General features: G+C 38.3%; 1 pseudogene; it reads left to right on the top strand.

Annotated features, from left to right (window-relative positions):
- The first annotated feature begins 7,810 nt into the window (after window positions 1-7,810).
- Window positions 7,811-8,369, top strand: LOC138168508 (large ribosomal subunit protein eL13 pseudogene; annotated as a pseudogene).
- The last annotated feature ends 3,216 nt before the right edge of the window (window positions 8,370-11,585 follow it).

An 11,585-nucleotide genomic window follows, 5' to 3' on the forward strand; every position in this document is an offset into this window, starting at 1 on the left:
AAGCAAAACAAGTCTAATCAATCTAATCAAGTCTTTCACATGACAGACCTCTAAATATTTGAAAACAAATATATTCCCCCTAAATTAATCCTTTCAGTTGATCTCATGGCATAGTTTGAGTTCTTTACCTGCTCTAATCTTCCTTATCTGTTTCAATATGTCATTGTCCTAAAGCATAATTCCCAAAACTGAACACAACTTTCCAGATATGATCTAACTAGAGTACAACTATAATCTCTTTGGTACTGGACCTCATACTTATATTAGGGAACCCTTAATTCCCATTAGTTTTTCTGGCTGCTACATCCCGCTTGGCTCTTATTTAAGTGCAAAAACCATATTTTTATATGAAATGCTATCTAGCTATTACCCTCCCCCATCCAGGATTAGTTTATGTTTTGACCCCAAATGGAGAATTTTTATCTCCACTAAATGTCATTTTATTAGATCCAGTCCATTGTACCAACCTGTTCAGAGGTTTCTGGTTTACAGCCTGCAAACTTCCTTCCTCAGCTTTATACTATCTAAAAATTTAATGAGCATGCCATCTGTGCCAGCATCCAAGTCACTTATTAAAAATACTGTAGTAAAAGGATCAAGGCAAATCTTTTGTGTTCCTCTACCGTAGACATCTCTTTAAGTTGATAATCAGTCTGTTAACCCACGTTCACTGGATCTGATTGTTCAAGAAGCACCAATTCCACCTAATTATATTATCTATCTCATTCAGAGCTATAACTAGTCTTGGGGTGATCAGGGATGTGCTCCAAGAGAACATTCTTCTCACAGTGACAGCTATCTCTGAGTGCTATGGTTACTTGGTGGGCTACACTGCCATAAAGGGCAGTCAACTCCGAGGTAGTGTCCCTTGGGATGTATGGAGTATTCAAGGAGGATCAGTACCAGTTTGAGGACTTGCCAGGTCCTTTTTAGGGTCCCTCACCCACCTTTGATGTCCACCTGTCACCTCACTCTCCCCAAGGCTCCAAGAAGCTGTAGCAAATGAAGTAGTCCCACTCTGAACTATCTGGGCAGATGGGCCAAACCAGGTTCAGCATTGTCAACAGACCTCAAACCTGTTAGTGAGTTAAGGGGATGCCTACCCAAGCAGGTGAAGACTTCCTGGCAAAATGGGTGAATGAGAACAATTTTGTTGTAGTGGCCATGAAGGTGGCTAAAGTAGGTAGGCACTGTGGAGCACTCAGAGCTTGGTCAGATAGAGAAGATGCCAAGGTCATCCACTGCATCCCAGTCCATTGCCAGTCATCTTGACTTTAATTTTGCTACTGGATACGTATAACTCTGGAAGAGAGAGTGAAGCTGTGCAACTCTACCTCTCTTAAATCCAAATCACACATCATGACATTATTCACTACTTTACCCATCTTGAAGTCCTGTGGTGAAGGGCACAGGTGAGTGACAAAGCAGCAGGTATGGATATGCCAGGAGCTATAGCCACAGCCATGCACATAGGTAACCCAGAGCATTAGGCCATCTTCTCACTGGAAATGGGACCACTTGTGCCCAATCTGTGATAATGCCTTCCAAATTCATATTGGACTGATCAGCACAGCCAAACACACCATAACCTGACCCCAACATTGTGATGTCATTGATCTTAAAAAACAAAGAACAAATAACAACCACAAAATCCCTGTAATGCTTCTCTCTTTGGGTTGTCTTCCTCCTGCTAGCCTGCAGGAACAAGGGCTAGACTCTCAGAGTTGAGCTGCACCCTCCCAGTACAATTGCAATTACACTCAAACTTTGCTCTGTACCACTGACCACCTCTCAGTTCAACAACTGTTTTTGGCTCCAGGTATAAACATTCCTAGTTATGGCTTTGCCTACATCTAAAATTTATTTTTCCGACAATCTATTTGGCTGTATAATTTCTACTTTAGTTTTCTGTTGGATTTATCTAGCTCTGAGAGAAGAATATTAAAGTCTCCTGTGAATATTGTGTTATCAATGCCTTTTTGTAATTCACCTTTTTTAAAAAGATCTTTGATGCTATGCCATTTTGTGCATATATTTTTAATGATGTTATAGCTTAATTATTTATTGCATCTTTAGGTATAATGTTTTTTTTCTCCAGAGATGATCAGTTTTAATTGTTGTCTTATCTGAAATCATGATTACTACCCACATTTCTTACATTCAGTCTTGCAGTCTGGCTTCTAATGTCATTACTCAACTGAAACTGCTTTCATCAAAATTACTAATAATTTCTTGGTTGTAAATTCCGATGGCTTTTTAAAGTCCTTGTTCTCTATAGGCTCTCTACAGTTTTTAACTCTGTTGATGACCCTCTTCTACTCGGTACTCTTTCCTCTTTGGGACTTCCTGACACCATTGCCTCTTGATTCATCTCCTATCTATCAAACTGCTCATTCTCAGTCTCCTTTGCTGGGTCATCATCTATATCATATCACCTAGCTGTGGTGATATCCCAAGGTTCTGTGCTCAACCTATTCTCTGTCTACACTCTTACTTGTTAATTTTATGAGCATCTATGAATATAATTACTACCTCTGTGCCAACGATTGCCAGATCTGTATGTTTAGTTTCAGTCTTTCTCCTAAGCTCCAGGTCCACATCATCAATAGCCTATTGGACATTTCTAACTGAATTAACATTCAGTTCACAGAGGCAGCTCACATTCAACATCTCCAAAGTAGAAACATTTCTTTTTCCTCTAAAACCCACCCTCTTACTAATTTGCCTATGTTGTGAGCACCACCATCCTTCTAGATACCTGGATTTGCAACCTTAGTGTCATCCTCAGCCACTTATTCTTTTCTGCTCAACATATCCAGTCAGTTACTAAATCATTGCTTTGACTTCTACAAGCTCCATTTTATATATGATGGCCCTTTCTATTCTCCATAGCTACTTATGCTTTCCCCAAAAAACACTACCTTGCATTTTGTATATAAATTTTTTTGTATAGATGTCTGTATACATACATGTCTTCTCCATTAGAATGTGAGCTCCTCAAGGGCAGTGATTATTTCACTTGTGTCTCTGTATCTGCAACAACTGGCACTTAGTAGTTGCTTAATAAATGCATGATTTATTGATTTATTTTGCTTTTTGGAATGGGGACGGTAGAGCAATTGGGGTTAAGTGACTTGCCCAAGGTCACACGGCCAGTTTTGTGTTAAGTGTCTGAGGCCAGATTTGAACTCAGGTCCTCCTGACTCCAGGACTGGTGCTCTATTCACTGTGCCACCTAGCTGCCCCGAAATGCATGATTTATTGAAGGATATCCTGAGAGCTTTTGTCAAATACCTTGCTGAAATCCAAGATTACAAATGTCTATGACATTCCCCAACCCTATTGAAGAAAATTAGGTCCACTACTGATTCTCTCCTTTCTCCTGCTCACAAAAGAAGAGAAATTGTTATTCTTTCCAAAGAACAGTCCCTCCAGCTTGGCTCTTGATTCCATCCCATCTCTATGACTACTGCCTCAGTTATAATCCTTTATTAAGTCTATTCAGTCTCTCCAGTAGCACCCTCACCACCAGCTACAGATGTTTTCATATCTCTGAAATCCTAAAAAAGACTACTCTTGATACTTCTATCCCATCCAGCTGCCTTCCCATCTCTCTCTTAAAGTTCACTGTTAAACGGGTGGGAAAGAGTAATTTATCTTTTTGGATGCCACTTCTACTGTCTCCTCTTTTCAACCCCACCATGACCATTGTATTAAAATCATTCTCTCAAAAGGTCCTTTCTGCCACACCAAAAATCTCTGACAGTCAAAGTTAATTGCCTTTTTCTCTCAGTTCTCATCCTTCTTGACCTCCCTGAAGCTTTTCATAAAACTTTTCACTCTCCCCTCTCTTGACTTCAGAGATACTTTCCTGAATTTTGCTATTTCTTTAATTTCTCCTTCTATTGATGTTTTGTTTACTTTTTAATTTTAGTAATCTTAAATTTGTTATTGTGGATGTTCCCTGAGGGTTTATGCTGGGTCTTTTTTTTCTCCGCAAACTTTTTATTTTTTGATACTAAATTTTAAAAAATTTTAGAGTTTAAAATTCTCCCTTTCCTCTCCTGCCCCTCCCCCACCTATTGAAAAGGCAAGCAATAAGACACCTATTATATATGTGAAGTCATGCAAAAAATATTTCCATATTAGGTATGTTGCAAAAGAACCCCCCCCAAAAAAACCCAAGAAAAATAAAAGTTTAAAATGTACACTCCAATACCCAAGAGCTCATTAGTTCTCTCTCTAGAGGTGGATAGCATTTATTTTTATCATGAATACCTTGGAATTGTGGATCAATTGAACTCCTGTTTCCTCATATTTGAAATGGAACTTAATGAATATGCATTTATTAAATGCTTACTATGTACCAAGCAGTATACTAAGAGTTGGGTTTACAAAGAAAAAGTAAAAATAATGGATGCCCTCAAGGAGTTTACATGCTAATGGGAGGAGGGAGGTAATATAATAAATCATAACATACAAAATAATTACAGAATATGAAATTTAACCTTTAACCTTTAAAAGGGCTAACACTGGCAGCTGAGGGTGGGGGGTGGGGACACAGAAAAGGTCTTGAGCTGAGTCTTAAAGGGGCTCTGAGTCAGAAGTTGAGAGGGAAAACATTCCAGGCATAGGTAACAGCTAGGCAGAGATATGAGAGATGGTGTATTTTGTAGGATAGAGTGAATAGTCTGGTCTGGCTGGATGATAGTATGCATCAAGGTGAGTAGAATGTAAAAAAAAATGGTAAAGGTAGGAGCAGAGGAGTTTATATTTTATTCTAGAGGCAATAGGAAGAAACAACTAGAATTGGTTGAGTAGGATAGCCACATGGTTACATTTGTGTTTGAGATGTTGTATAGTAGGGAATGAAATTAAGAGATTTGGCAACAGATTTAATATATGGGGTTAGTGAGAGAAGAGCAAAGGATTATACAAGGTTGGGAAGCTAAGTGCCTGGAAGGAGGGTAGAACCCTTGAGAGAAATAGGAAAGTTCAGAATAAATGGTTTGAAGGAAAAGATAATGAATTTGGTTTTGGACATATTGAGTTTGAGATACTTATGGGACAACTAGTTTGAAATATCCAGCCTACAGTTGGTGGTATAGGGGTGAAGCTTGGGAGAAACTAGAAGTTGATAAATAGATCTGGCAACCATCTGCATAGATGTGGTCATGAACCCTTGGGAGCTGATGGCATTAACAAGTGAAATAGTATATAGCGAGAAGGGCACAAAGGACAAAACCTTGGGGAACATTCAGAGCGAGTTGCTGTTATATGGAAGAAATCCAGCAAAAGAGACCAAGGAATGGCCAGACTGATAGAAGGAAAACCAAGAGAAGGTACAGTCATGAAAACAGAGGACAGAGTAGCCAAGGTATTCCCCAGTGTCAGGTGTTGCAGAGGGGTCAAGAAGGTTGAGAATTGAGAACACATTTTTCATGATAAACTCCCAAACTCCAGTTACTGGTATAAGTACTTGCTCTTCAAAAAATGACTAGAAAAACTGGAAAACATTTTGACTGAGAAACTAGGTATAGATCCACATCTTACAACATATACCAACATAAAGTCCAAATGGATAAATGACTTAGATATAAAGGGTAACTTCATAAACTAGAGAAATGAGGAAGAAATTCCCTTCATATCTATAAATTTTGGGGAAGAGTTAATAACCAAACAATGGCTAGAGATTTATCACAGAAGATAAAATGGACAACTTTAATTATATAAAGTTAAAAAGTTTTCCACAAACAAAACCAACAAAGCTAAAACTAGAAGAGATTAACTGAAAAAAAATTTTTGCGGTGTTTCTCTAATAAAGGTATCATTTCCAAAACATATGAGAAACTGATTTAAATTTTTTTTTCTTTTTTGTTTTTGCTTTTTGGGCAGGGCAATTGGGGTTAAGTAACTTGCCCAAGGACACAAGGGTAATAAGTGTTAAGTGTCTGAGGTCAGATTTGAACTCAGGTTCTCCTGACTCCAGGGCTGGTGCTCTATTCACTGTACCACCTACCTGCCCCAACTGATTTAAATTTATAAGAACAAAAGCCATTCCTCATTTGATAAATTGTCAAAGGACATGAAAAGGCAGTTTTCTTTCACATTCATCTTTTTATTTTTAATTCCAAATTGTCTCCTTCCCTCAAGCTCCTCCACCACCTGTTGAATACACATGAAGTCATGTAAAACATTTCCATATTATTCATCCACAATTGTAAACAAGAAAAAATAAAAATAAAACAAAACACCTTTATTATTAGGTCTGTATCCCATAGAGATCAAAGAAAAAGGTAAAGTAACCATGTGGACAAAATTATTTATAGCAGTTCTTTTTGTGGTGGCAAAGAACTGGAAATTGAAGAAGGGGGGAATGCCCATCAATTGGGGAATAGCTGAACAAGTTGTGATGTATGATTGTGATGGAATACTATTGTTCTATAAGAACAAGCAGGATGATTTCAGAAAAACTTGGGAATACTTATATGAATTGTTGCAACATGAAATGAGCAAAATCTGGAGAATATTGTACTCAATAATAGCAATACTGCAACAATAATAAACAGTGAAAGAAAAAACTACTCTGACTCAGTACAATGATCCATAACAATTCCAAGGAACTCATGGTGAAAAATGCTAGAGAATTGATGAACTCTGAGTGCAGACTGATCTCTATGGGATACAGACCTAATAACAGTATTGTTGGTTGAAAAGATATGCTATGCACAGTTTTATAATCCTATGAACATAGTTCCAAATTGCTTTCCTGAATAATTGGATCAGTTCACAACTCCACCAACAATGCTGTAGTGTTCTGATTTTCCCACATCCTCTCCAACATTTGTCATTTTCCTTTTGCCAATCTAATAGATGTGAAGTGGTACCTCACAGTTGTTTCAATTTGTATTTCTCTAATTATTAGTGATCTAGAGTATTTTTCATATGACTATTAGTAGCTTGGATTTTTTCTTCTGAAAACAAACTAGCAGTTTTCAAATGAAGAAATCTAAGCTATCAATAGCCATATTTTATTTATTTATTTATTTATTTACTTTTAGTTTACAACATTCAGTTCCACAGTCCCTTCAGTTTCAGATTTTCTCTCCCCACCCAACATCTCCCCCCAAATTAAGAATACAATTTATATAATAACACCACTGTAAAAACAAACAACTTTGAAAGAGTTAAGAATTCAGATCATTATAATAACCGAACACAATTCCAGATGACAGATGATGAAGCATACTACCCACCTCCTGAGAGATAAGTGAAGGACATATGATACTGGGTGAAGTATTTTTTTGAGCTTGGCCAATGTTGCAATCTGTTTTGCTTGGACTAGGTATATTTACTACAAGGGTTTTGTTTTTTGTTTTCTTTTCAATGGTAGTAAGATGGTGGGGAGAGAAAATAAATACTTGTTCATTTAAAAATTTAAATAAAAAAAAGAATATCAGAAACCTGATTGTGGAAGGGTTAGAAGAAAATGAGAAAAGAAGAACATTTTACTACAGACTTTAAATTACTCTTCAAGGAATTTAGCTAAGAAGGGTAGAAGAGATATAGGATGCTTGTGGATGTGGTAGGATGTAGTTATGGTGTTTTTTTTTTAATAAGGATAAAGGAGATGGGCATGTTTCTAGGCAACTGAAAAGGAATCACTAGATAAAGAGTTTGGAAATTAGAAGAACAGTGGGGATGATGGTGGGAGCAATCTGCTGGAGAAAATAGGAGAGGATGGAATCAAGAGTACATGTAGAGCCTTTCCAATCAATTGAGTTGCCCATGAGGAGGGCTCTAAGCAGTCATGGCGCCCAGCTGAAATGGCATGATTCTGAAGCCCCATTTCCACAAAGACTGGCAAAGATGAATTGCCACATGGTTTAACCAGCCAGCCAGGAAGATCAGAAGACGAAAGACTCATCAAGCAAAAGCCCCCCGAATTGCTCCTCGCCCTGCATCTGGTCCTGTCCGGCCCATCGTGAGGTGCCCTACTGTCCGATACCACACCAAAGTCTGTGCTGGTAGAGGATTCAGTTTGGAAGAACTTCGGGTGATCCTCTTCCCAAGGAAACCATCTGCACCCAAGAAGGGAGATAGCTCTGCTGAATAACTCAAGTTGGCAACCCAGCTTACAGGACCAGTTATGCCCGTCAGAAATGTCTACAAGAAAGAGAAGGCTCGTGTCATTACTGAAGACGAGAAGAATTTCAAGGCATTTGCTAGTCTTTGAATGGCCTGGGCCAATGCCCATCTCTTTGGAATCCAGACAAAACGAGCCAAGGAGGCTACAGAGCAAGATGTGGAGAAGAAAAAGTAAACAGCCTCCGAGAACTTTGAATAAAATAATACAAAAAAAAAAAAAAGAGTACATGTAGAGGAATTTGCCATAGCAAGCAAAAATCATCAGAGATTACAGTAAAGGAATAGATAGTTGGGACTGGGAGGGCAACAATGCCAGAGTGTTGTGGTATGAAGAGGAGGGGAGAAGAAAGAGTCTTGGGAAATGATCCCTTTTTTTTTGGGGGGGGGTATGAAATTTGAAGTGGGTTCCTCAGCAGAGAGGGTTGGAGGAGGGAGTGGTGTGGGAAGTTTGAGGAAAGAAGAAAAGGTTTGGAAATGATAAGTAAGATAGGAACTCGTTAAGGGAGGAATAGGAGGATTGCTTTGATGTAGCAAAGTAAATGGGTAAAAAAATTATGGTAAACCCAATCTACATGAATAAAAAGAAAGCAATATTTACCATACAGAGCTATTGTGAAGATCAAGTGAAATAATGTGTGTAAAATACTTGGCATTTTGCTATATAGCTACATAAGTTGCTATGTAAGTGCCAGCTTTCATTATTACTTAATTAAAATGGTATGGGTGGAAGTCAGACTGAAAGGGAATGATAACTGAGAAATGAGCAAGTTTAGGCACTGGGTATAAATAACTTTTTCAAGCAATTTAGCAATAAGAAAGAGAAGAGAGAGAGCAGTTCCTTTTCACTGGATCTACTTGCTTGGCCTCCAAATTGGAAGTGTGGAGTAATATCTATAGGAAATTTCAGAAAAGATTTTGTCTTTTAGGGAGGATTCAATGCTGGACTTGGTTTGGACATAGGGATGTAAGATTACCCAGAAATTCTTATGTTCAGAAAACAAAAAGGTATCAATAAGACTTACACCAAGTAAAAAAAAAATGGGTTTTTATGTTCTTTAACTATAGGTCTCTTAATCATGTTTGATCTTTTACCAAAAATATCCTTCTTAGCTTATCCTGGAATTGTAGGAATGGCTGATGGTTACACAGATATTTATGAAACTCAATGTGTTGACACAATACAACCTATCAAGAATTTTGAGAGGGGCTAAATAAAAAATGTCTTTTTTACATATGGCATGACCATTTGAAATATTAGGTAATGCCATGTAACACCCCAGATATTTTTCAGTATTTTTTAAACAATGTAGAGATAGGACTTCTTATATTTGTTGTTCTATGTTTTAATGCCATTTTAATCCTTCAGTGTTTTCTTAAGCATCTCCTTTTTGCCAAATTAGAGAAATGCTCAGTCAACTAAGAGGTTCAGGCATGGAAAACTTGTGGCCTTGAGGCCACATGAGACCTTCTAGGTCCTTGGGTGTGGCCTTTTGACTGAGTTTTACAGAACAAATCCTTTTATTAAGGAGATTTGCTCTGTGAAGTTTGGATTCAGTCAAAAGGCCATACTTGAGGACCTAGAGAGCATGTGTTCTTGAGGACACAGGTTCCCCATCCCTACAGGTTAAATCATGTACTATAGGCATTTCAAATGGTCTCCCTTTGCTTTCTCCCTCCACTCTCCACCAGTCTCCAACAGGTACACATGCATATAAGTAATGACTAAATAATGACTGAATACACTTCACAGAAGTCTGGAGTTGTTGAACTTTTATAAAAATTTATAAAGGAACTTTTCTTGCTCTTTGGCACCCACTTCAAAACTCCTCAAAAAGGTGACAGATTTCAGATTGATCCTGGAAGCTGAGATCTGTTTTGAGCAACTATATGACCTCAGCTCCAGATATGATGCAGCCTAACCCATTCTAACCCTTTCTGATTGAGATTAAGGCCTTCAGCACTCCTAGGTCACATGAACAATAACATTGCTGACTAGACATTTTATCCAATCCCGACAACCTCTAAAATGTCTACAAAACAAATCATTTGCCAAAAATAAAACAACTTCAGCTGTCTCCATGATTTAGGAGACCCAGAATCCAAAAAAAGGTTAAAAAAACCCAAAACCTCATACCCAGGAACTGATGCTCAGTTCATTCAGCATTCTTCCCCCTCCTCCCATCCTACTGTCAGCAAGGCTGCACTAGCCAATCCAGGGACATGACACAGGCTTACATCAAAACCTACCTTTGTACCTTGGTCTCCTGCTCTCTTTCCAGTGATGGGGAGACTCTAGTTCCAAACCACAGAAGCTTCCTTATGCCTTGATAGTCAGGTCAACCATAGATAGCCCTTCAGGAGTAAAAGTCTACTGGGGACTACAACCTGGAAGAACCAGTGTTGCAAAGATCTGAACCACTAGTACTGGGGAAAATAGTGCCAGGCCAGAGAACTAAGGAACAGAGGGAGTAGGACAAGTCACCAGAACTGGATTTCATTTGTGTATATGTGGGGGAGGGGAGGGAGGATGTATAACATTCTACCAAGTCTCAGGGAAAGAGCACAGCTTGGGGCCACTTCTGAACACCCAAAAGTCAGTTGGGGCAGAGACTTAGGTTAGTGAATTGTGAATTGACCAATGTGGGAGGAGGCTGAAACTTTTTGAGATTAAGGCTTTCAGTCAAGGTCCCTGGCCATCTAGTTTCAGTGCTAGTGGCCAAATCACCCACAAGCCTTTGATTTACATCAATATTTTTAATATTTAAGAGTAACTATCAGAGAAATTTTGATATTAAGGCTCAGCATCTTTTAGCCACCAAAGTAAATGATAGTCTCTTAAATCTAAAACTGGAAGAAATCTCAGATGACACATAGTTCAATACCCATGTTTTACAAATGAGGAAACTGAGACCCAGGAAGGGTAAGTGACTTGCCTAAGGTCACTCAGGCAATAAGCACTAGAGGGGGAATTTGAACACATATCCTCTGACTCCAGAGTAGTCTTTCCACTATATCATAATGCCTCTGGTATTTAACAAGTAGCAACACATTCTCAAAGGGGCATGGTATCTTGTCCAGATATTTACTGGTCGTAACCTAATATTTCATATGATATGATGCTCAACACTCTTACTAAGCACACTAATATCAACTTGTGCTCATTTGTCAACTGAGCCAAATTAACAAAGCAGATGAATCTATTGCAATGTACTATCAATATCTTAGAATTGGCCCCACAGTTAACCTCAGATAAATTTACTAGATGGATCTTTTCTTCTGAATCAAACTTAACTTAATAGGGCACTCTTCCACATTACAAATCTGATGTGTACCTAGGGTACCCATACAGATGACCATCTAGCCTTAAGTCCAGCTCAAATATTTTTTCTACCAGAGAAAAGTATGTGGATTCAAATTTCACTTCCAGTCCTCACTAC

The sequence above is a fragment of the Petaurus breviceps genome, unplaced genomic scaffold, assembly GCF_028583685.1.
Source record: "Petaurus breviceps papuanus isolate PSGF00001 unplaced genomic scaffold, PetGlider_PUasm1.0 37, whole genome shotgun sequence".
NCBI lineage: Eukaryota > Metazoa > Chordata > Mammalia > Diprotodontia > Petauridae > Petaurus > Petaurus breviceps.